The 25,494-nt window shown below is 41.5% G+C and overlaps 1 protein-coding gene across 1 annotated transcript in view; it reads left to right on the top strand.

Moving 5' to 3' along the window:
• Window positions 1-25,494, top strand: part of MALRD1 (MAM and LDL receptor class A domain containing 1) — a 640,413-nt gene that overhangs the window by 156,274 nt on the left and 458,645 nt on the right. The window lies entirely within an intron of this gene.

The raw sequence follows: 25,494 nt of genomic DNA, 5'->3' as shown, positions 1-25,494 counted from the left end.
CTCAATACTTCTTGGAATGTGTTTGGTGGTTGCAGTGCTGGTCATTGACGCTAATAAAATTATTTACTCTTCTATTACCAATAATATTCCATACTAATTATTAAATGGTACATTGGTGTTAATGAAATCACACTGCAGAAAAAACACATATAATTGGTTTGTATATGGACATAATATAGTATGTCAAAATAACATTTCCTTTTCCCAAATATATTTTCTTGGCTATTTACCTTTTAACTGGTATATTATTGCAAGTGTGGTTCTGAGAGTGAGATAGTGTCTGTAAGTCTGTGATCTAGGTACTAATATTGTGGGATACATTCATGTATGCCAAGCAGTGTTCCAGTTATTCCAGTACTCTGCCACCAGTATAGTGTTCTAACTCTATCCTTAAAATTTCTATCTAATACAGATTACTCTGCTTGCTATCCTAGATTGCTCTTGGATTAGCATGCTTAAAATTTTACATGCTAGACAGTTTATCTTTTCCTTTTGAAGAATTCTTTTTTTATTTTTAAAATGGTTTTTAAAAATTAATTTCAGAGAGAAGAAGGGAGATGAGAGAGAGATAGAAACATCAATGATGAGAATCATTGATTGGCTGCCTCCTGCATGCCCCCTAATGGGGATCAATCCCGAAACCCGGGCATGTGCCCTGACTGGGAATTGAACCTGACCTCCTAGTTCATATTTTGATGCTCAACCACTGAGCCACACCAGCCAGGTTGAAGAATTCTTATTGCTTATCTAAGCTGGTTTATCTAACGTGTTTATTAAGACTTACTTCATTTTTTAAAAAGTTATATAGAATCTCTTAGAACTCACTGCTAATCCCTTTTCCAGTATGCTTTTCGGAAAGGAGACACCTTTCTTCCTTCTAAGTTATACTGCCAGCACAAAATTTCCATGAAAAATCAATACAGCTAAACAATTTTTTATGGAACACTGTATGTGGAGGGTCACATTGACATTTCAAAAAGGGGAGGTATTTGAGCCATCTTCAATTGTAGCGGCTATTGAATGAAATAAGAGTTGTTATATCTATTTTGAAGAAAATTTAAAACCACAGTTTCTAAAGAGGTTTCAACTCATAATACTCAGCATACTACTGACCTTCTGAAAGGACAATTTCTAACAAAGGAAACACAAATGAAATTATTTGTCATATCTGATCTTACCTACATATCATATTTTTCCTTATAGTTAAATGGAGTTATAGCTACATAATGAACAATAATATTTCACACAAGTACTTATTACCTGATGTTGTTGGCTGCCTGTTTTATTGATGATGCACCATAAATATTATATCAGAATTATAACATTTGAATACAATTTGAATTATTTAACATTAAAATTCGTTCAAGCACTTCCTCACCAAGTATTTGAAGCCCGATGTACTCTCAAACTTCCAGTGTTAAGAATTTATTACTTCATTGGGTTTTCTACTCTACCTCTGGACATACTGACAGAAAATGTTTTCTTATACAGAATTGAAGATGAGAGAGGGAGAGAGATAGAAACATCAATGATGAGGATCTTCCTTTTGCCTTTCCCTTGGAAGATGAGTTTCTTGGCATGGAGTCATATGGACAGTAGTCACTGATAAGTGTTACAGAAACCTAGTTTAATGCAAGTTATTGATTATTGGGCACCACAGGAACCAGGACTGACAGTCTTCAGTTCACTTTTTTCTAACATGAGTGCTTTTTCTAAAACGTGTTTTTAAGAATGAGGAAGGCATGGGAAGGGGACATAGGCTTTCAAAGAAAAGATTGTTTAGCTAGACCTCTTAATGCCACAGAACTTTCTGACTTACTCTGAAAGAATTCTGTTTTGTTAACACCTTTAGGTATAAAGTAAAAGAGATTTTTCCCAAGTGGTTTTGTGATGAAATATTTTAAAAAGTCTTAATCATAATTTACATTTTCATTTGTGGGATATACTTTTACATTCTAAATGGTGCATAATATTTCAGTTTTAGGGAAAAATGTTTCTGAAGTTATGTTGTATATTAAACAGAACCATATTTAATAATGTTAACTTGATCCCATTTTCCATGAAATTATGTACAGAAATGCTAAAAGTTTAATTACATGTGTAGCCTTATACAATACTTTTCTTCAGGGTGTGTATAGTTGCAAGAATTTGCATTGAAAAGATTTGGATGACTAGCTTTTAGTCTGTGTAGCGACACTCCTAGAGTTGTTGCTTATTGAACAGCACAATAAATCTCCTTTTACAATCTTAACTTTCTCATATACTATCTTCAGCTGAATTCAGATATAATCACAGGTTATTATGTCAATACATCATCCAGTACTGATACAAAGTGATAAACTTGGTTTCCTGGCTGAAGAACAAGTGACTAGAGAAGGGAGAAGAACAGGTTAGATGGAGGTTATTACAAGAGTGTATATAACAGAAAACAAGTTTAATTTCTTAATAAATCCATTTTATATCCTTCTCTACTTGTTACAGCTTCTATAATACTAAATTTTATCTAATATTTTGACCCTCCAAAATTATAGTAAAATATAATTATGGGCCATTAAGCATTAGAAATATACTTTATATACAGAGGTGGCAAAAGTAGGTCTACAGTTGTATGTGAAATAGAGTTTATTCTTGTATTATTATTTATTAATTATTGCATTATTTATTTGTATTACAACTTTTGCCCACCCCTGTATTATTAATAATATATGTGAAATATATGTTACATGCATCATTGAACATTGCAAAATCATAAAAAGTAATATATGCTACGGTATTATTCAAATCCTATATAATAAAGAGCTAATATCCTAATTAGACCGAACAGCGGAATGACCATCTGGACGACCTTCCAGACCAAGCTGAGGCTGCTAGGGCCGGCCGAGGCCACTAGGGGCTGTGAGGGCCGAGCCCTTTGGTGAATTTTGTGCATTGGGCCTCTAGTATTTCTATAATCCATGTTGGAAAAAAACAAAAGAAAGACAAAGGAAGAAAGATTTGGGTTGTGGGCTTGAATTCTTTAAAATTACCAACTAGTTGGTAAAAAGTGTTAGAAAATTATTAAGTATAAATGAATGCTTTAATTCCAGTATGTCCCTTATCCCTTCACAATCTATGACCTGTTTGGAAACTTCTTATAACTATGTTTTTGTTTCTTTCTTTCCTTTTCTCCCTGGTGCTGCATATACAAGCCATTTGCACTCTTTCTTTTCATAGACTAGAGGCCTGGTGCATGAAATTCATGCATGTGGTGGGGGGTGTCCCTCAGCCCAACCTGCACCCTCTCCAATCTGGGACCCTGGTGGGATTGGGCCTAAACGGGCAGTCGGACATCCCTCTCACAATCCAGGACCGCTGGCTCTCAACCGCTCACCTGCCTTCCTACCTGATTGCCCCTAACCACTTCTGCCTGCCAGCCTGATCACCCCTAACCACTCCCCTGCCAGCCTGATCAACACCTAACTACTCCCCACTGGCCCGATTGCCCCTAACTGTCCTCTCCTGCCAACCTGGTCACCGCTCATTGCCCTCCCTTGCCAGGCTGGTCAGCCCCAACTGCCCTCCCCTGCTGGCCCAGTCATCCCTAACTGCCCTCATCTGCCGGCCTGGTCCCTCCCAACTGCCCTCCCCTGCTGGCCATCTTGTGGCGGCCATCGTGTGTCCACATGGGGGCAGCCATCTTTGACCACATGGGGGCGGCCATCTTGTGTGTTGGAGTGATGGTCAATTTGCATATTACCTCTTTATTATATAGGATACTTCCAAATCACTTTAGCCTGCCTTCTGGTTCGGTAGAATGGAGTAAGAAAATGTAGCCTCGTAGACTCGTGTGGGGGTTGCCATGTCTGATTGTGCAAATTTGCCACAGTGAGACTGTCAGGTGAGGGGCTCTGAAAGGGGAGGAAATCTCAGTTGTGGAATTTATTTGCCATTTTAGAATTGCACAAAAATGCTGGCTATGCTAACAGCTGCCTTGCTGGCCTCTTCTTTATAAAGTAGTGTTTATATTTGTGTGAAGCTGCCATATGAAGAAGTGTATTAAATTATCAACGTTAGATTATTTTGCTAAAAACTATACTTTTAAGTATCACACCAGATAAAAATCTTATTCAGACAGTAGCTGTGTATCTAGCTGGACAAACAAAAGTAATAGTTTATTCCCTTCTGATGTACTCTTTATTCTCTACAAATAAATGTCTATGAAATGTCTTTCAAATGTGTTGTTCTCTGCTGTTTCAAACTTGTTTTGATCATGTGAAACACTTCAGATTTGCTTTTTCTCCATAAGTTTTTTCCTAACAATATAAAATATTGAACCAAATAGTTTTGCTAGCTGATATTGATGACACATGATTTCGGCTTTTATCTTCAGTAGAAAATCAATGCATCACAGCATTCACTAAGAAAAAGGTTTGGGACTCTTTGTAATCCTTTGTCAGGTGATTGCTTTATCTTGATTTATACCTTTAAACTTTTTCTCATTCAGCAGAAAATATTGTATCGCTATCTGTGAGAGCAAAGCGATCTATACCAATTTATACTCAGAGTGCAGCCTCCTTCCAGGATTGTTTATGGAACATATTAACTCACAATAGATTAGAGACACAATATCTTTTTTCCCCCTTAAACATGTCATATTGATGATTTTGGTTCACAACCAAATTTTTATATTAAGATTTTTAGTAAAAAATATTTCTTTTTAAGATAAAAGGGGATTGTAGGTGATTTTTATTCTAATGCTTCCCAGAATTTTGGGGTCTAAAAAGAAATTCAATGTTCTTAGTCTTAATAGAATTGTCCTTATGGCAGGATTGCCAGTTGGACCTGCTTTAGGAGCTATTCTGAAATTGTTTTCAAAACAGAAAACAGCATCGTCAACTATTGCCAAAGTAAAATTTGATTATAAACTTAAAAAAACAATCTTCACCAGAGGATATTTTTTTCATTGCTTTTCAGAGAGAGTGTAAGGGAGGGAGAGGGGGGGAGAGATAGAGAGAGAGAAGGAGAGAGAGAAAAAGAGAGAGAGAAGGAAGAAGAAGAAGGAGGAGGAAGAGGGGAAGAGATCAACTGGGGAGCAAATCCACAACCCAGGTACATGCCCTTTACCAGGAATGGAACCCATGACCTTGTGTGTGTATGTGCATGCGGGGTCCATGCTCTAACCACTGAGAAACACCTGCCAGAGCTGATTATAAACTTTGAAAACTAATTTCTTTAAGTGAAATTCAAGATATTGTCTTCCAAGTATTTTTTTACCCAAATATACATTCTTTTTTTTACATGTTTGTTTGTTTTAAAATATATTTTACTGATTTTTTACAGAGAGGAAGGGAGAGGGATAGAGTGTTAGAAACATCATTGAGAGAGAAACATCAATCAACTGCCTCCTGCACACTCCCAAGCAAGGTACATGCCCTTGACTGGAATCGAACCTGGGACCCTTGAGTCTGCAGGCTGACGCTCTATCCACTGAGCCAAACTGGTTAGGGCTATTTATTTATTTTATTATTTTTAAAAATCTTTATTGTTCAGATTATTACAGATGTTCCTCTTTTTATCCCCCATAGCTCCCCTCCACCCGGTTCCCACCCCACCCCACTGTCCTCATCCATAGGTGTAAGATCTTTGTCCAATCTCTTCCCGTACCCCCCATGTCCCTTTCCCCGAGAGAATTGTCAGTCTGCTCCCTTTTCATGCCCCTGATTCTATTACATTCACCAGTTTATTCTATTCATCAGATTTTTTATTCATTTGATTTTTAGATTCACTTGTTGATAGATATGCATTTGTTGTCACTTTGTTGTTCATAATTTTTTATCTTTACCTTTTTCTTCTTCTTCCTCTTCTTAAAGAATACCCTTCAGCATTTCATATAATACTGGTTTGGTAGTGATGAACTCCTTTAGCTTTTTCTTGTCTGTGAAGCTCTTTATCTGACCTTCAATTCTAAATGATAGCTTTCCTGGGTAGAGCAGTGGTCGGCAAACTGCGGCTCTCGAGCCACATGCGGCTCTTTGGGCCCTTGAATTTTAGCAAAAGCCAGCTTAGGAGTACCCTAATTAAGTTAATAACAATGTACCTACCTATATAGTTTAAGTTTAAAAAATTTGGCTCTCAAAAGAAATTTCAATAGTTGTACTGTTGATATTTGGCTCTGTTGACTAATGAGTTTGCCGACCACTGGGGTAGAGTAATCTTGGTTGTAGGCTCTTGCTATTCATCACTTTGAATATTTCTTGCCATTCCTTCTGGCCTGCATAGTTTCTGTTGAGAAATCAGCTGACAGTCATATGGGTACCCCCTTGTAGGTAACTAACTGTTTTTCTCTTGCTGCTTTTAATATTCTCTCTCTGTCTTTTGCCCTTGGCATTTTAATTATGATGTGTCTTGGTATGGTCCTCTTTGGAGTCCTCTTGTTTGGGGTTCTCTGCACTTCCTGGACTTGTAAGTCTATTTCTTTCACCAGGTGGGGGAAGTTTTCTGTCATTAGTTCTTCAAATACGTTTTCAATATCTTCCTCTCTCTCTTCTTCTGGCACCTCCATAATTCGGAAGTTGGTATGCTTGAAGTTTTCCCAGAGGCTCCTTACACTACCTTCATATTTTTGGATTCTTTTTTCTTTTTGCTCTTCCAGCTGGATGTTTTTTGCTTCTTTGTATTTCAAATCTTTTACTTAATTCTTGGGATCCTCTAGTCTACTGTTGAATCTCTGTATATTATTCTTTATTTCAGTCAGTGTATGCTTAATTTCTGACTGGTCCTTTTTTTTTTTTTCTTTTTTTTGTATTCTCACTAAGATCCTTGAAGGTCTCACTAAGTTCCTCGGAGGTTTCTAGAAGATTCTTGAGTAACCTTATAACCGTGGCTTTGAACTCTGTATCAAGTATTTTGCTTTCTTCCATTTCTTTCATTTGTGACATGTTTCTTCGTCTTCGCATTTTGGCTGCTTCCCTGTGTTTGTTTCTATGTATTGGGTAGCTGCTAAGTCTCCTTGAGTTGATAGAGTGGCCTTATGTTGTAGGTGTCCTATAGGGCCCAGTGGCTCAGCCTCCCCAGTCACCTGAGGTAGACACTCTTGGTGCACCCCTTTGTGGGCTGTGTGCACAGTTTTGTTGTAGTTGAGCCTTGATTGTTGTTGTTATCACTGGAAGGAATTGACCTCCAGGCCAATTGGCTGTGAGGATCAGCTGTGTCTACAATGGAAGAGCTGCTGTGCAGGAGACACCCTTATGGGGCAGGACTTGATTCAGTGGGGCTTTGGTGCTCACTGAGTCTTCCCCGTGAGTGTGTCACTTAGGGATGTGAAGAGTTGTAATCTGGTATGGTCTCATACTGACTACTGGGTACACTTGCTCTTGGGTCTCCAAGGAGGTGCAAAGTCAGCCACTGCCTGGGGCCACCCAGCAGGAACTACAGAGAGATATGCAGATTTCTCTGCTTTGTATCGGGTTTGAAAGTGCCCAGATGAGGCCCAGCTATGAAGCAAGGCAGGCTGCTGCTGCCTTGGTGCTCCCTGACCCAGCTGCTGCCTGTTTGACAAGTTCTAGGCTGAGAAAGGACAGGCCATTCATATGCAAAAGCCGCTGCACACAGCTTGGGTGGGGTTGTAAGTTGGGTGGGGCAGGGGATCAGGGAATCACCAGGGTGGGGCACACAGCAATGGCTTCCAGTCAGCCCTGCACCTGAGAGGTCCCAGTGCAGGAACAATGACTGTTGCGAGCACCTCCATCTGGAAGAAAGCTGCCCCCACATTCCTGCCCCAATGCCAGACAGTCCAGTTTCTCCCTGTATGTGTCTGGGTCCCCCAGAGTCTCACCCGGAACTGGAGTTCAGAACAAGTGAGAGCTTGTATCTCCCTCTCGATTAAAAAAGCAGCACACCTGAGTGCCAGCCCGTTCTGTGCCTCTGCACCACCTACCAGTCTCAATGCGCTTTCTTCTTTACCTCTCTGTCTGATTGTAGTAATTCCACTCAGCCAGCTTTCCCACGGTTCTGGATGATAGTTGTTCTGTCTTTTAGTTGTAATTTTGATGTGGTTGTGAGGGGCAGCAAGTACAGGTGTTTACTTATGCCGCCATCTTGGTTCTCCCCAAATATACATTCTTGTTTGCTTTATTATATCACTATTTATATAGGAAAAAATATTTTATTGTTGCCATTTTGAACCTTTTTAGGTTTACTTTTTCATATAGAAAATGTTCTTTTCATTTCATGATATAAAGCCAAGGGGAAACACTAAAAATATGAATGGATGGAATTCTGAAATGTTTAAGGTTAAAAAAGATGTTTTTTATACCTGAGCCAGTCTCCAGGAGTGTTAAGTGTAGAGTATGAAGATGAATAAAAGTCCTAAAAATAGAAGTCAGTCCACATAACCCCAAATTTATGATTTATTGGGGATTTCCATGATGTACCTAAAGCCTCTATTTATATGGAATATCTGACAAAAACTTTTCCTCCCAATTTCTGTGAGAGTTGCTGCCAATGGAAATTTTATTTGCATTTGGAATAACTGAAATTTTCAGGAAATGTGGAAGGTTTATAAAACATTCACTTTGTAGAAAGTTTGGAATAGGTATCCTTGTGTATAATCATGTCTTTGTCAGGTATAGGCTGTTTCTATATTTCTGTGTCCCTAAATTCATGATTTTATTCACATGTATATGTGCAAATACATTATTGTCATTTTTCTTTGTATGTGTCATGTGTATGATTATTATTTTCACTGCAGTGTTCTTACTGCTTCAATCACTAGAGAGCAGACCTTAGCCCACAGTGTCCTTGTAATTCCATCTAAATTAAAACAGTCAAAGGCAATCAAAAGCCACTACAGAGCACTCAGGCTCTGTCTTAGGATAAGATTTATTTGTCTTTATCCAATGCAATGTGTAACTACTTGTTTTGACCTCCAAGACTCTATTGCTCTTCCCTGGCTTTCTGATCTTTGATTTGATTACATTTTAAGATTTTTTTTCTTGCTTCTTTGTCAGTTTCTCTGATATTTCTGCTCTCATAGGTAATGTCAGCTTTCTCTATAATTCTTGGCATTGTTCCTGTTCAGATAACTGCTAATGACAGAGGTAGGTGTTTCATGTGTCATTCTATCCAAGCAAACTCTGTACATCCTGGGACTGCAATTTGTACTGACATTACACTGATATTAAAAATTATAATGTTATACTACTACTACAATTTATGCAACATTATAACTTTATATCAACCTGGAACTACTATTTAGTGTAAAATGTGAGCTCACTTTATTTTACATTTTTTAAAAATAAATTTAAATATTTTTTCATTGTTTCCCAAGAGGAAGGGAAAGGGAGAGAGAAATAGACACATTAATGGTGAGAATCATTGATTGGCTGTCTCCTGCATGCCCCCTCTTGGGGATCGTGCCTGCAACCCCAGGCATGTGTCCTGTTCCAGAATCGAACCCTGACCTCTTGGTTCATGGGTTGATGCTCAACCACAAAGCTACACTAGCTGGGCTATTTTACATTTAAGTAGCTCAAATTAAAGTTGGATTTTTGGTATAATAAATTTAACTTTTCACTGCATTGTAGAGTATATTCAAGCTATCCATCAAAATGCAATATAGACTTTGGAGTAAAACTGCTTAAGTTCAAATCCTAGCTCTGTCATTTATTAGCTATGTAGCCTTAGGGAAATTATGTAACTTCGATATGCCACAGTTTCTTTACCTATAATTGGATATAATAATAGTACCTACCTTGCATAGTTTTTGTAAATATTATATTTTATATATGTACTAGAGGCCGGGTGCATTAAATTCATGCACAGGTAGGGTCCCTAGGCCTGGCCGGTGATCAGGGCCGATAGGAGCCTTCCTTCATTCCATGCTGCCCCCTGGTGGTCAGTGCATGTCATAGCAAGCGATCGAACTCCTGGTCTCCCGATTGAACTCCCAAGGGGACAATTTGCATATTAAGCTTTTAAATATATAGATATATACCCTATATAATAAAAGTGTAATATGCTAAGTGTCTGACCAATTGGTCAACTGTTTGGTCGACCACTCGACCAGTTGCTATGATGTGCACTGACCACCAGGGGGTAGATGTCCCCACTGGTAGGTTTGCTTGCTGCTGGGGTCCAGCCAATGGGGACTAGGCAAGAGTGCCAGAAGTGCCCTAGAGCCCTCCTGTGGTCCATCCACAGCTGGTCAGCCTCCATTGCCCCCATCAGGACTGAGCAAGATGGCCGCAATCAGTCCTGAATGCTGGCCAGGCTGAGGGACCCCACCCATGCACGAATTCATGCACCTAATAATCCTATCTAATAAAATAATAATATGCAAATTTACCATACCTCCGCTACACCCACAAGCCACACCCACCAAACAATCAGGAATGAGTATGCAAATTAACCCAACCAAGATGGCTGCGGCCACGGAGCGAACAGGAGGCTTGGCTTTCCCTGCCAATGGAGGAAGCCAAGCTTCCTGCACACCCTGGCTGGCCAAGGCCTCCGCTCAAGGCTAAAAAGTTTCAATTATAGAAGATAAATAAATCCCAGATACCAGGGCCTCTGCTTGGGTCGCCAGGGGGCATGGCCAGCCTGCAAACCTCCACAGGCCCCTCGCCCAGGCCTCCCCATACCCCAAGATAACCCCCACCCTGATCCAGGACACCCTTCAGGGCAAACCAGCTGGCCCCCACCCATGCAGCAGGCCTCTATCCTGTCTAATAAAAGAGTAATATGCAGATTGAACATCACTCCAACACACAAGATGGCTGCCCCATGTGGTAAAAGATGGTTGCCCCCATGTGGACACAAGGTGGCTACCACAAGATGGCCAGTAGGAGAGGGCAGTTGTGAGCAATCAGGCCAACAGGGGAGGGCAATTGGGAGAGCCAGGCCTGCAGGGGAGGGAAGTTGGGGGGGACCCAGGCCTGCAGGGGAGAGCAGTTGGGGGGGACCAGGCCTGCAGGGGAGGGCAGTTAGGGGCAATCAAGCTGACAGGGGAGTAGTTAGGCATCGATCAGGCTGGCAGGGGAGTGGTTAGGGGGTGATCAGGCTGGCAGGTAGAAGCAGTTACAGGCAATCAGGAAGGCAGGCAGGTGAGCAGTTGGGAGCCAGCAGTCCTGGATTGTGAGAGGGATGTCCGACTGCCCATCGGGCCTAAATGGGCAGTCGGACATCCCTCGAGGGGTCCCAGATTGGAGAGGGTGCAGGCTGGGCTGAGGGACACCCCCCCCTGCATGAATTTTGTGCACCCAGCCTCTAGTTCTTGTAAAAGATCAAGGCATATAGTAATCACTCAAATACAATAGTAAGAATAAGAGCAATAACAACAATAATTAATATGTAATAATAAATTTACTAGGTACTATTATTAAGTTTAAAAATAAAAATTGAAAGCTGTCTTCGAACTAGAATAAATATTATAGAACTAGTGGCCCGGTGCATGAATTTGTGCACATTGAAAGAAATTAATTAGAAGAAATATTTTAATATTGCTATTCGCCCTTTTTCTATAATAGAAGTGTCAGCTAAATTCACGATCAACAATGACAGATGCAAACACATGCATGTGCCAACAAGAGCTTTATATGTATCACACATGCACAAGTCAATTTAGTCTTTTATAGATATAGAGTAAACTTGCTTAATGAGAGCTGCTTTCTGATTTAGCTAAACTTTTTCTAGCTCAGTGAAGCACCCCAACTTCTCTTTCAAGTAATTATCAGCAACACAGCAGTAAATATCAACACAAAACATATTATTATTGTAGATCACGCAGGGAGAACAAAGGGTAAAATATTTTACTGCAGTAGTGTTTGACTATATTCTATGCAGTGAGAAAACCTGAAGTCATTTCCAAGGTTCACCATTTCTTACTTCTTTTCAGTTGTGTCAAGTTTCTAAGCTTTATAAATCTCCATTTTCCAGCTAATGAAAAGAAAATAGGATTCCACTGAGTTTCCTATCTACCTACTCCAGGACTTCTGTGAGGATCAAATGAGATGAGGCACAAGAAAACACTTCACAGACATTTGGTTACAGTGTAAAATGTTTCCATCTGGCTATAAAGCAAGTCATGTTCCTGGGCTGAGGAAACTGCAAGGAGGCTAGTCGTTGCTAGGGAGAGGAAGCTGGGCATTGCTACATGATGTCATTACCTGGATGGACACTTAGCATATTAGTCATATATATATATAGAAATATATATATATATATATATATATATATATACACACACATATACATACATATATATATTTCTATCCCCTTTCTAAATGATTGAGGACGTAAAAACCATTTGCTCTATATCTTCATGATTAATTATTATAAACAAAAAAGAAAGCCCTGCCTGGTAGCCAGAGAAAACTGCTTTTTATTTTCTCTTATCATGCAAGAGAATAATAAAAGGTCAGTGCATAATAGTACTAAATAATAGCCATAGACAATGACACAGTCTACCAAAATTTGAAAAATAATAAAGAAGTAGTATGGAAAAATTTATGCCAATAAATTGAACAACTTGGATGAAATGAATGCAGATCACTAGTACTGACTCAATAAGAAAAGGAAATGCAAAGTGTCCTGGATCAGTAAAGAAATTTAATTCACATTCAACACTTCACACAAGGGAAACTCCAGGTATTTACTGAGTAGTTTTATGAAAGAAAGTTAAAAAGAAAAAAAAAGGAGGAAGGAACATTTCCCAACAGAAGCCAATGTTATCTGGATGCCAAAGCCAGAGATGTCACAAGAGAAGAAAATGAGAGTCCAATGTTTATTTTGAATTTAGGTGTGAAATTACTCAAAGCAATATTAAAAAAAAATTATAATATCCTTTGACCAAATGGAGATTATCTCAGTAATGCAAGTTTAGATTAACATCTGAAAATCTACCGACAATTAAGTTATCATTTCAATATATGTAAAGGACAAACTTATAAAATCTAACATCTACACTAATAAAATAGAAAAATGCTAATTGACCATACCTTTGCTACACCCACAGCCAATCAGAGCGAGTATGCAAATTAACCCAACAAAGATGGCAGTTAATTTGCATATGTGAAGGGAGGGAGGGAGGAGTGAAGACTGAAGACAGCAGCATAGAAGGAAGAGGGAGGAAAAGTGGAAAGCAAGGCGGCTACTGGAGGGAAAGCACTGGCGGTGCGTGTGGGGCGGGGCTTGGCACGCAGCGGCGGTGCATGCAGCCGAGGAGGCAGCGGCAGCGGGCGCTGGCGGGTTGGGCGTGTGGGTTGGGGCATGCAGCGGTGCTGGAGCGTGCGGCTGCAGAGGCATCGGCGGTGGCCACGGGCGTGCTGGGGCAGGCGGGTCCAGCAGGGCATGCCCCGCCCATCCCGCCCCACCCCGCCCGCCACAGCGGGAGAGGTGGGGGGCGGGAGAGGTGGCGGTGGCAGGAGGGAAGCCCACCAGAAGTCTTGCAGGAATATTCCTGCAACGGGTCCCTAGTCCTTTTATAATAAGAACTCTCAGCAAGCTAAGAATAGAAGGGAGAATTTTCAAATGGATTAAATGTGTTTACCAAAGAAACCTACAGCTACCATATTACTTAGTAGGGAAATAAATGGTTTCTACATAGGATTGGGAAGAATGCAAGGATATTGGTTCTCTCCACTTCTTTTAAATACTAGGGGCCCGGTGCACGAAATTCATGCACTGGGGGTGGGGGTTCCCTCAGCCCAACCTGCCCCCTCTCATAGACTGGGAGCCCTCAGGGGATGTTCTACTCATGGCTTAGGCCCGATCCCCACAGGAAGTGGGCCTAAGCTGCAGTCTGGCCTCCCTTTGTGGGAGGCAACCGGACTGATCAGGGGAAGGCACCAGCCCCATCACCCTGCTGCTGCTGCCACTGCCAGTCACCATAGCCACCAAGGTGTTTTCATCAACACAGACTCCAGTCCCTTCACCAAGAAAAAATGACAACTTTCTTTAGGCATTTTCAAGATGTGTCTTTCATAGGATATGCATTTCTTTCTTTCTTTCTTTCTTTCTTTCTTTCTTTCTTTCTTTCTTTCTTTCTTCCTTCCTTCCTTCCTTCCTTCCTTCCTTCCTTCCTTCCTTTCCTTTCCTTTCCTTTCCTTTCCTTTCCTTTCCTTTCCTTTCCTTTCCTTTCCTTTCCTTTCCTTTCCTTTCCTTTCCTTTCCTTTCCTTTCCTTTCCTTTCCTTTCCTTTCCTTTCCTTTCCTTTCCTTTCCTTTCCCTTCCTTCCTTCCTTCCTTCCTTCCTTCCTTCCTTCCTTCCTTCCTTCCTTCCTTTCTTTCTTTCTTTCTTTCTTTCTTCTTTCTTTTTTTTAATCCTCGCCTAAGGATATGTTTCCATTGACTTTTAGAGAATGTGGAAGAGAAAGGGAAAGACAGAGATAAACACTTTGATTGGTTGCCTCCTGCATGAGCCCTGATCTGGGCCCTGGCCAGGGAGGAGCCTGCAACCTAGGTACATGCCTTTGATCAGAATCAAACCCAGACCCTGCTGTCTGCAGGCTGAGGCATTATCCACTGAGTCAAACTGGCTAGGGCAGGCTATGACATTTCTTAGCCCTCCAGCAGCGGACCTTCATTTTTTTCTCCAGAAGTGTGGTGGAAAAACCCTAGATCACCTTTATGGATTCTTATTACCCAAGTTACTAAGAATATTACCAGTGGCATACAGGAAGCTTAGCCAATGTGCAGTCAGAAAACGTATTTCCTCTATAGTTCACACCAATCACGGGCTGTGCCCTGCACAGGCTTAAAGCCTCTGGCCAAAGCTTTAGGCCTAGGCAGGGACCTCCAGCTCCCTGTGATCTCAGACACCGCCCATTGGGCAGGGGATCCCAGCTCCCTGCAATCCACCACAGGAGCAGACCCCCTCGCAGGAGCAGACCCCCAGTTGCCTGCGACCCATCGCAGGCTCCTGCTGGTGCCCAAGGCCGGAAAAGCCTCTGGCGGATGCTTTCATGGTGGGCGTGGCTGGTGGGCGTGGCTGGTGGGTGTAGTGAAGGTATGGTCAATTTGCATATTACTCTTTTATTAGGTAGGATTGTACTGGAGGTTGAAACTAGTGAATGCACAAGAGAGAAAGAAAAGAGGTAAAGAAGAAAGGGAGAGGAGGAGAGAGGGATAGGAAAATAAAAGAAAGTGATGAGGCATATTTTAGAAAGGAAGAAAAACACTGTATGTGTTTGCAGATGACATGAATGTATCATATAAAATCTGCAGGAACATCAGAAAAGTGCTAAAACTAGTAAGTGGATTTAAGCCAAGTTGTAGGGTAAAATGAAAATAAATAAAGTAAATTGTATTTTTATTTACAATGAACAAGCAACTAGAAAATTACATTACATAAATAAACAAATCAACTTACAATAGCATTAAATATAATAAAATACTTAGGAATAAATTTAATGAAAAATGTGTAGATGTGAAATTTATAAAACATTAATGTGTGAAATTAAAGAAACCTAAATAAATGGAAATATATACAGTAGGTCCTCGGGTTACATCAGAGATCCATTCCTACAGCGTGTCATAACACGATTTTCACCGTAAGTTGGAACCCACCTACGTAAGCACCTACGACATTCACATGGAGCACATACACTGCTGTAATGAAGTGAAACAGTAAAAGAAATTTAAAATAAAGATAACAATTCCTGACCTTTACTTGTGGTAAATAAATAATAAAAAACATAAAGAACATATGTACACACATCGAAATCACAGAACTTTTTTTTTTTTTATAAATAAATGGGAGATGGCGACGTAACCACGAAATGACATACGTCAAGTCCGCCATAACCTGAGGACTGCCTGTATATGAAGTTCACAGTTAAAGGCTTTATACTTATTAGATGATTAGAGGCCCAGTGCATGGTTCGTGCACTGGTGGGGTCATGGCCTGCAGGGATTGGCCCGCTGTGGGAGTGCTGCTCATCCTGGTCAGCAGAGCAGCACTCTCACTGTGGGAGCACACTGACCACAAGGGGGCAGCTCCTGCTTTGAGTGTCTTCCCCCTGGTGGTCGCTGCACATCATAACAACTAGTTGATCGGTCGTTCTGGTCATTCCACCATTCGGTCACTGGGCTTTTATATATATATATATATATATATATATATATATATATATATATATATATACATACACACACACACACACACACTAGAGGCCCAGTGCACGAAATTCATGCACTGGGCGAGGTGTCCCTCAGCACAACCTGCACCCTCTCCAATCTGGGACCCCTCTCACAATCCAGGACTGCTGGCTCCCAACTGCTCGCCTGCCTGCCTTCCTGATTGCCCCTAACCGCTTCTGCCTGTCAGCCTGATCATCCCTAACCACTCCCCTGCCAGCCTGATTGATGCCTAACTGCTCCCCTGCCAGCCTGTTTGCCCCTAACTGTCCTCTCCTGCAGGCCTGGTCACCCCTAACAAGCCCTCCCCTGCAGGCCTGGGTTCCTCCCAACTGCCCTTCCCTACAGGCCTGGTCGCCCCCAACTTCCCTCCTCTGCCATCTTGGTCACCCCCAACTGCCCTCCCTTGCAGGCCTGGTCCCTCCCAACTGCCCTCCCCTGCTGGCCATCTTGTAGTGGCCATCTTGTGTCCACTTGGGTGCAGGATCTTAGACCACATGGGGGCAGCCATCTTGTGTGTTGGAGTGATGGTCAATCTGCATATTACGCTTTTATTAGATAGGATAGAGGCCTGGTGCATGGTTGGGGGCTGGCTGGTTTGCCCTGAAGGATATCCCGGATCAGGTTCAGGGTTCCCTTGGGGTATGGAGCGGCCTGGGGCCTGGGCCAGGGGCCTGTGGTGGTTTTCAGGCTGGCCATGCCCCCTGGTGACCCAAGCGGAGGCCCTGGTATCTGGGGTTTATTTATCTTTTATAATTGAAACTTTGTAGCCTGGAGTGGAGCCAAGCCTTCTGCTTGCTCCATGGCAGCAGCCATTTCTGTTGAGATTTATGTATCTTCTATAATTGAAACTTTGTAGCCTTAAGCAGAGGCCGGGTCCGGCCAGGGTGTGTGGAAAGCTTGGCTTCCTCCATCGTCAGGGGCAACCCTAGCCTCCTGCTCTTTCCAGCTCTGTGGCTGCTGCCATTTCTGTTTGGATTTATGTATCTTCTATCATTGAAACTTTGTAGCCTTGAGTGGAGGCCTAGGCCGGCAAGGGCAGGCAGAAAGCTTGGCTTCCTCCATTTCTGGGGAAACCCAAGCCTCCCTCCTGCTCTCTGTGGCCTAGCCATCTTGGTTGGGTTTATTTGCATATTCGCTCCTGATTGGCTTGTGGGCGTGGTTTGTGGATGTAGCAGAGTGGTGGTTAATTTGCATATTACTATTTTATTAGATAGGATAGATAATTATCCCCAAATTAATCTCTTGATTCAATATAACCCAAGTCAAGCCTATAGTCCTTTTTGGAGAAATTACAAAGTTGATTCTAAAATATTTATGGTAATGCAGAAATTACAAAGTTGATTCTAAAATATTTATGGTAATGCAGAAGTTTTAGAATACCATTTTAAAGCACATTTTAAAAAAGAAGAATGAAGTTGGAGGACTTAACATTCCAGATTTCAAGAGATATTATAAAGCTGCTTTAACAGAATAAAAAGTTTAGAAAGAGACCCACTCTTATATTGCCAGTTGTAATTCATAGGGAAATAAAGTTTCTAAAAATGTTGCTGCTAAAACTGGATATTAAATGGAAAATATGAACTTTAGCAATTACCTCACACCATGTCCTCAAAGTAATTTAAGATATATATCGTGAAATGTGAATTTAAGATATATATAATGTAAATGTAAAATTATAAAATTTATTGAAGAAAATATAGGAAAACCTTTAATGACTTTGATTACTGCAGGACAGTTGGTCCTGTCCAAAACGTATATTACAAATATTTTTTCTCTCTAGAGGTTCTTAAATAAACAAAAGCAAAGTGAAGCATAGCAAAAGACAAATGTTTTAAAAAAACTTTGTGGATCAATATATAGATTTTAATTTTCTTTTTAATTTCTGTCTCCCAGCAGAGTAGATTATGTAGTTTTGATTCATTGGCCCTGAGTTGGCTGTGTCCACAGTTTCCCATGAATAGTTTGTCATGGATACTGTTGTGTATAACCCGAGTGCTCCCTCAGGACTGGAGTACTCCTCCCCCACCTGCAGGGAGTTTTATCAGCTAATGCTTCCCAGCTCATTCTCTCTTTAGAAATTGTCCACAAGAGAGAGAGAGTTGACTTGCCAAGGTGTGATGCCCTCTCTTTGAGACAGCTCATATCAAGAGAACAGTCTATGGGGCTGGGGGAGGGGGGCAATAAAAGCTCAGTATTATTGTTTCAATTTGGGGCAACTCTGAAGGACCATCCCAGTTCCCTGATGCTTTGTTGTGACTGCATCATAGCTCTCTTGATTCTTTCACTCGCCTACAGTTCTTGGTTTCAAGGGAGTTGCCTAGTAAAAGTTGTGTACCCAAATCTGTTTCACAGGGAATCGGACCTGAGATGATAGGTTCTGGCCATCATGATAATTAGTCATGGAAGGTAAAGATCATGGAGCTTTACCTTCTGTTTTCCCTTGTAGCCTCTATTTCTACCAAAGCTTTACTCATGTAGATATAAAACAAAGTTAATAACTGCAGCTAATATTTATTTAATACTTCCTATGTGCCAGGTGCTGTGTTTTGTGCATTATCTTTTCACAATCTCCCCAAAACACTAAGAGGAGGGTCTACTCATTCATGGAGGAAAATGAGGATTGTTTTGTAAAATGTTAACATTAGAGGAATTAGGCTGAAAGACATGAGGGGACTCTTTATCTTATTTTTGCATATTTTCTGTAAGTCTAAAATCATGTCAAAACAAAACAAAAATTAAAAACATTGAGTAGTGGAACTAAGTTTTTAAGGTTTGAGTATCAGTCCAGAGTTCAGGTTCTTATTTACTAACCTAAATTGCCTTTAAAACAAAACTTCTCTTGGACTCCATCCAGGGCAAAGTGACACAGGTGTGTGCCTTTTTGCACAGATTGAATTGGGTGTTTATCCTCTCAACAGTCATTTGAAACCTTCTGTTAGGAATATACGTTTTATATAAATTATGTCTAATATTAGCACTTTTATTATAATTACCTAAAAATATAAATCAATTCCTTATAATTTTCACTGTATCAGCTAAAATCAAAAGCCATATACAAGCATGCAGATGAATTTCAGTGAACCTAGTGGTGACAATGCCCCAATAAAAGAATATGTGACTCCTGCCCTCTCACTGCTTGTGCTTTCACTGTTCCAAGGATAGAACTTAGTGGTTCAGACAGCATGTCCCCCCACACTTTTAGCATCTTGTTTTTAACACTTTGTCATATTTAAGGTACTTCTGATCCAATAAAGGATAGCGCCCTTTTCTCCTTCCAAACTGACAAGTGCTGGATTGTTTTATAGGACTCCTTCGAAAGTCTGTTAGGCCCCAACGCAGTGTTAGACAAGTTGATAAACCATCCTTATCATGAACCTTCCTTCCTTTCCGGTATCACTCTGCCCCTCACTCTTTCTTCCTGAGACAACTCTCAAAATAAATGCCTGCTTTCAGAATTTTCTCTCACATTAAGAAAACTATTTTGATAATCCATCTGAAATCCCCTTTTATAAATATACTAGAGGCCCAATGCACACAAATTCGTGCAAGAGTAGGCCTTCCTTCCCCCAGCTGCTGACACCAGCTTCCCTCCAGCACCCGGGATCTGGGCTTCCTTCTTCTGGCCGCTGGCAGGCACCCGGGACCCAGGCTGCTTCTCTTCTCCGGCTGCAGGCAGGCACCTGGGACCTGGGTTGGCTTCCCTCCAGCCCCGGCTTCGTCAGGAAGAATGTCCAGAATGACGTCTGCTAATTAGCATATTACCCTTTTATTATTATAGATTTGATATTCTATACCTCCAAAACCTAGATGTTGCAATAAAACCACCAAGACCACATTAAAGGAAGGTTATTATATAGAAAATTTTCCAAAATACTTTAACAATTTATTGTAGATATGCCTGTCCTTTTTAAAGCCCCATCTAATAAAAGACTTAATTTAAGAGTATACCTGAGAATATTATATAAGATATATTTTGCGTTTCAGAAGTAGCTAGGACTCTCTTAAAATGGAGAGGAAGTATAAATATTCCTAACACCTTTTTTTTTTTTTTCCAGTTTTAGAAGTGCAGTGAATACAAAGATCTTCAATTTTACATTGATAGAAAGGAAATATGGTTCCTAAAAAGGCAGCTTTAAACAGTTTAGTCCTAATAATTCAACATTAAGTGATTTTTAAGATAGTTTTATATTTTTAAATTATTTACTTAAAAATTAAAGACTGTGAAAGGACCTTTTAATTGATTATTGCAGGCACAACAGTTTTAATCTATATCAGACATTTTCAAACTTTCCCTGTCAAGAGCTAGGTAGTGAATATTTTAGACTCCATGGGATATAGGGTCACTGGTGACAACTCAAAAGATGCATTGTAGGATGAAAGCACCTTAGAGAATAAAAACAAATTGGTATGGGTCTGTTCCAATGAAAAACAAAATACAACCTTTCTTTTTCATAAGACTCCCAATTAAAGAAAAAAACACTTTATTTACAAGTTTGTTGACCCCTGATCCTTATAAACAGCCATTATGGAATCCATAAGGAATTACATTCTTTCAATATTATAATGGAAGTCAGGTATTTGTTATTGATCTCAGATATCATATGTCATCCTTAGATATGGTCCTTTATTGTTTTTTTTGTCATGTCGCCACATTCCCAGTCTGAGCATACCATTTAACTATTTCCGAGCATTATAATTTGGTGAGATTTGTACAAATGGCTGCATAATTAAACAACCAACACTAACTGGCCTTATCTCTCTTACCCTAGAGACAGAACATACTGATTAATGAAAGGTTATTGGAAAGCGATCATCTATTTTTAGGAATATTTACTAAAAAAAAAGCTTAGGTAAAAAAAAACAAAACCTGTCTTCGGGCACTCTAGAAGGCTAAGACATCCTATCTAATAAAGAGGGAATATGCTAATTGACCCTCATGCCATCGCAAAGATGGTGGCACCCACATCCAATAAGGAGGGAATATGCTAATTGGCTGTCCTGCCCTCAAAGATGGCGGTGCCACAGCCACAAGATGGCGGCACCCAGTCCCCTCAACCCTGCCGGGGCACCTGTCTCCGGAGTCCCCCAGTCGCCTCAGTCTCCCAGCTGCCCAGGGCTGCCCGAGGCTCAGGTAACCAGGGCCGGCCGAGGCGTGCGCTGCTGGCAGTGGTAGCAGCAGAGGTGTGATGGGGTGTCACCTTCCCCTGGTTGCCGGGTCACCTCCCACTCCTGAGGGCTCCTGGACTGTGAGAGGGGGCAGGCCGGGCTGAGGGACCCCCCTCCAGTTCATGAATTTTCATGCACCGAGTCTTTAGTAGAGTAATGGTTATCTGATGAGGCCGAAAACAAAATATATGTTTTCAGAAAAAGCAATTTAATAGTTTGGAAGGAAATCACTAGCATAGGATGAAGGAGATGAAAAGGAATGTAAAAGTGCGGCTTTGCAAAGGAAAATGTTACTTTTAACTCTAAGATTCTTATGAAATCTATAGAAGTCAGTGTCCCACCCTTAAATGAAGCCAAAGGAATCACTGTTAATAATCTGTATGACTGTTCATTCTCTTATCTAAAAATGCATCTTAAATGAATATCTACTTTTCTAAGAATAGTCCTTTACCCATGCTTTAAAACATGTCAGGTGGCATTCTCCTTCATTAGCACATCACACCACGATGTTCAAAGTATATATGATTTACTACATTTACTTCCCCACTGACTTTTTCCTCAGAGGTCTTACCTTTCCATGCATGCTTAGATAATTTTATGAAAATTTAATTTTTAAGAGATTAGTGAAAGGTGAAGCTTTGATTTCCATGTGATTCAAAGCTAGGAGACCTCCAGGGCTAGTGGTTTTTTTTCTTTAAAGACCATTGATTACCTGCATTTTCTATAGAACTAGAAGACATATCAACATGCAACTCAGAAACATGGCTGTTAAGTATGTATACTTAGATTTTAGACTTACACTGAGACATGGTTATTGCAGAGTTCATCTGCCACCCAAAATGTCAACTAATGGATCAGTACCTTGGTTTCTTAAACATATATGAACATGGTGCTGCCGTGAGTGTGGGTTAAGAGCAGGACAGCTGTCCCCACTCTGTGGATGCCTATCTGCACTCCCACAGCAGGGCAGTGAACAGGACAATCAGGACAGAAGCAGTGAGAACCGTATCTCAGCTGACGTTAAATTGCACTAGGTGTCTCTTGACTTCTGTCAATGAGCTTGCAGCATTGCACAGGCATACCTTTTAAAGTCCTAGGGATGAAGAGCAAATTTTAATAAATTCTATGCTAACTGGCTTCCATATGGTCTAGTTCTAATTTTGTTTCATCTTTGAAATGTTGTCATTAAATGATATTTATATTCCTCACAAGCTTAAATACTGAGCGTTCACTATGAAATGCAGTGTTATTTTAGGTGTAGCATAGGCAATAGTGGAGAATAGAGAAAACAGAATAGATTTTTAGGAAGTAGAAATTTACAAGGAGCTCATCAAAATTGAAAGTAATTTTCTCTCAAGTCTTTAGTTGGTATACAAGAGGCTAGATACCCTCCAGAGTTTAGGAAAATGTCAGCAAAAAGCATTTTGAGCAATAAAATAAATAAATTGTGCATGATGTATATTCTCCTGGTAGCATGGCTAAATATACAGAAATCTTATTTAAGACACATTCATATGTCTTTTTTCTTTTTTATTGAATTTATTGGGGTTACGTTGGTTAATAAAATTATATAGGTTTCAGGTATACAATTCCATAACACATCATCTGTATATTGTATTGTATATTCAGCACCCCAATTCAAGTCTCCTTCCATCACCATTAAACTGCCCCCCATCCTCTTCTACCTCTCCCCACCCTTCTTCCCTCTGGAATCACCATACTGCTATTAGTGTCTATGAGTTTTTTGTTTGTTTGTTGCTTATTCCCTTCACATGTTTCACCCAGCCTCAAACCCCTCCCTTCTGACAGCTGCCAGTCAGTTCTCTATCATATCCTATATAATAATCCTATATAATAAAAGGGTAATATGCAAATTGACTCTAATGTCGTAACGACCGGGAATGACCACTCAATGCAGGAGCTGCCCCCGGTGGTCAGTGCACTTCCACAGGGGGAGCTCTGCTCAGCCAGAAGCTGGCTCATGGCTGGCCAGTGCAGCAGTGGTGGTGGGAGCCCCTTCCGCCTCCACAGCAGCTGCTAAGGGTGTCCCACTAAAAGCATAGGCCCGCTTCCCGCAGGGAGTGGGCCTAAGCCTTTAGTTGGACATCCCCTGAGGGCTTCTGGGCTGCCAGAGGGATCCCAGACTGCAAGAGGGTGCAGGGTGGGCTGAGGAACCCCCTCGAGTGCACAAATTTTCATGCACCAGGCCTCTAGTGTCTTACATTAGTTACTAGAGGCCTGATGCACAAAATCCGTGCACTTGGGGGGGGTCCCTCAGCCCGGCCTGTTCCCTCTTGCACTCCAGGAGCCCTCAGAGGATGTCTGACAGATGACTTAGGCCCACTCCTCCCTGTGGGAGTGGGCCTAAGCCATCTTGTCGGACATCCTTAGAGCTGCTGCAGAGGCAGGAGAGGCTCCCACCACTGCTGCTGAGCTCACCAGCCATGAGCCAGGCTCAGGGCTTCTGGCTGAGCAGCGCTTCCCCTGTAGGAGTGCACTGACCACTAGGGGGCAGCTCCTGTGTTGAGCGTCTGTCCCCTGGTGGTCAGTGAGTGTCATAATGACCTGTCATTCCGCTGTTTGATTTGCATATTAGCCTTTTATTATATAGGATCAGGTAGAATGCTTTAGATGTCTAAGGGGTGTGTGTGTGTGTGTGTGTGTGTGTGTGTGTATAAAATGTCTCAGTTATCAAGCAAATGAATTGACTTCTTTAGGAATTCAATTTGGTGTTTTTTTTTCAACATAAAAGTAGAATTAGATTGGTAGTTCTCAAATTGTCCTAATTATCAGGACTATCTGTAGTATTTTTTTTTAAAAAAGGATAGACTTTCATACAATATATCAGAAGCTCTGGGGGAGAGTACTAAGAATTTTAATTAAAAAAAACAAAACAAAACAAAAGAACACCCTGGGTGATTCTGGTGGTAAGACAATTTTAGAATATATTATATTAAATGATACCTACATTAGGTTTTACAGTTACTTAATATCTGAATTTATTTTAAAAATACCTGGCAATGAATTGTAAATGTTGCTATTCATTCTAGCTTATCTCCTAAATAGCATCAAGGAGGCCTAAATTTGCTTTTTTATTGCCTTAAAAAGACACCAAGTTAAATTTAGTTAATGGAAGATAGCTGAATTATAGTAAATTGTGATGTTTAATGCTCTTAATACAAGCTTTTGTTACTGTGAAGATTGTATCTGTGTTTTCAGTTCTGTGAAAGGATGCTATCCTTTTCTATATGATCAACAGCAGGCTCTATTTTCTTGCTGACATGTCTCTAGAATAATCCACACTGCCTTCCCTCTATCTACTCACCAAGTATGCTTCTGATCTGGATTTTGTTCAATAAGATTTCTTTTTCTAAGAACCTTAATATGGTGACCAGCTGGCATAGGCATTCAGACACATTTCCAGTTGTTTTATTTCATACTAGGGCCCAGTGCACAAATTCATGCACCTTGAAAGGAACTGTGGGCCGCGAGGCTGTGGTGGGTACAGGGGTGGTCTTGGCCCATCCTCTGTGCCCCCCACACAGCCCACCGTCCCCTGTTTGCTGGCAATCCTACTCCCACAGCCACCGCTCCCACATGCTGACGGTGCTGATACCGCTCACAACTGCTGATGGTGCTGAGCCACTGGGGATGGTGCCAGCAGCAGGTGCGAGTGGGGCCAGCTCCGTCAGTGGGTGTGAGCAGTGGCTGCTGCCCCAATCACCCCTAAGGAGCAGGGGGAGGTGGAGAAGCCCTGAGGGGCAATCAGGCCAGCAGCTGCTGCTTGCACCCGCTGATGGTGCTGAACGATCGGGGCCAGTGCCGGGCACCAGCAGCGGATACTAGCGGCAGCTCCAGCACTGGCAGCAGGTGCGAGAGGTGGCTGTTAGCCCCAATCGCCCCTCAGGAACAGGGGGAGGTAGAGAAGCCCTGAGGGGCAATCGGGGCCAGCAGCTGCCGCTCGCACCCGCTGATGGTATCGAGCGATCGGGGCCAGTGCCAGGCACCTGCAGCGGGTGCGAGCGGTGGCTTCGGCACCAGGAGTGGGTGTGAGCAGGGCCAGTGCTGGCAGCAGGTGCGAGTACCAGGCAGGACTGCGGCACGCAGGAGCAAAGAATTTTCAGTCACCACGAGAGGCTCACCCTGATGACAGCAACTGGCACCCCATCTTGGTCTGTCGCCTGTGCTCACCTGCTCTACCATCCCACCATGGC

The sequence above is a fragment of the Eptesicus fuscus genome, chromosome 2 (genome assembly GCF_027574615.1).
Source record: "Eptesicus fuscus isolate TK198812 chromosome 2, DD_ASM_mEF_20220401, whole genome shotgun sequence".
Taxonomy (NCBI): Eukaryota; Metazoa; Chordata; class Mammalia; order Chiroptera; family Vespertilionidae; genus Eptesicus; species Eptesicus fuscus.
Note: the sequence above shows the minus strand (reverse complement) of the source record. Positions and strands in the feature narration are given on the sequence as shown.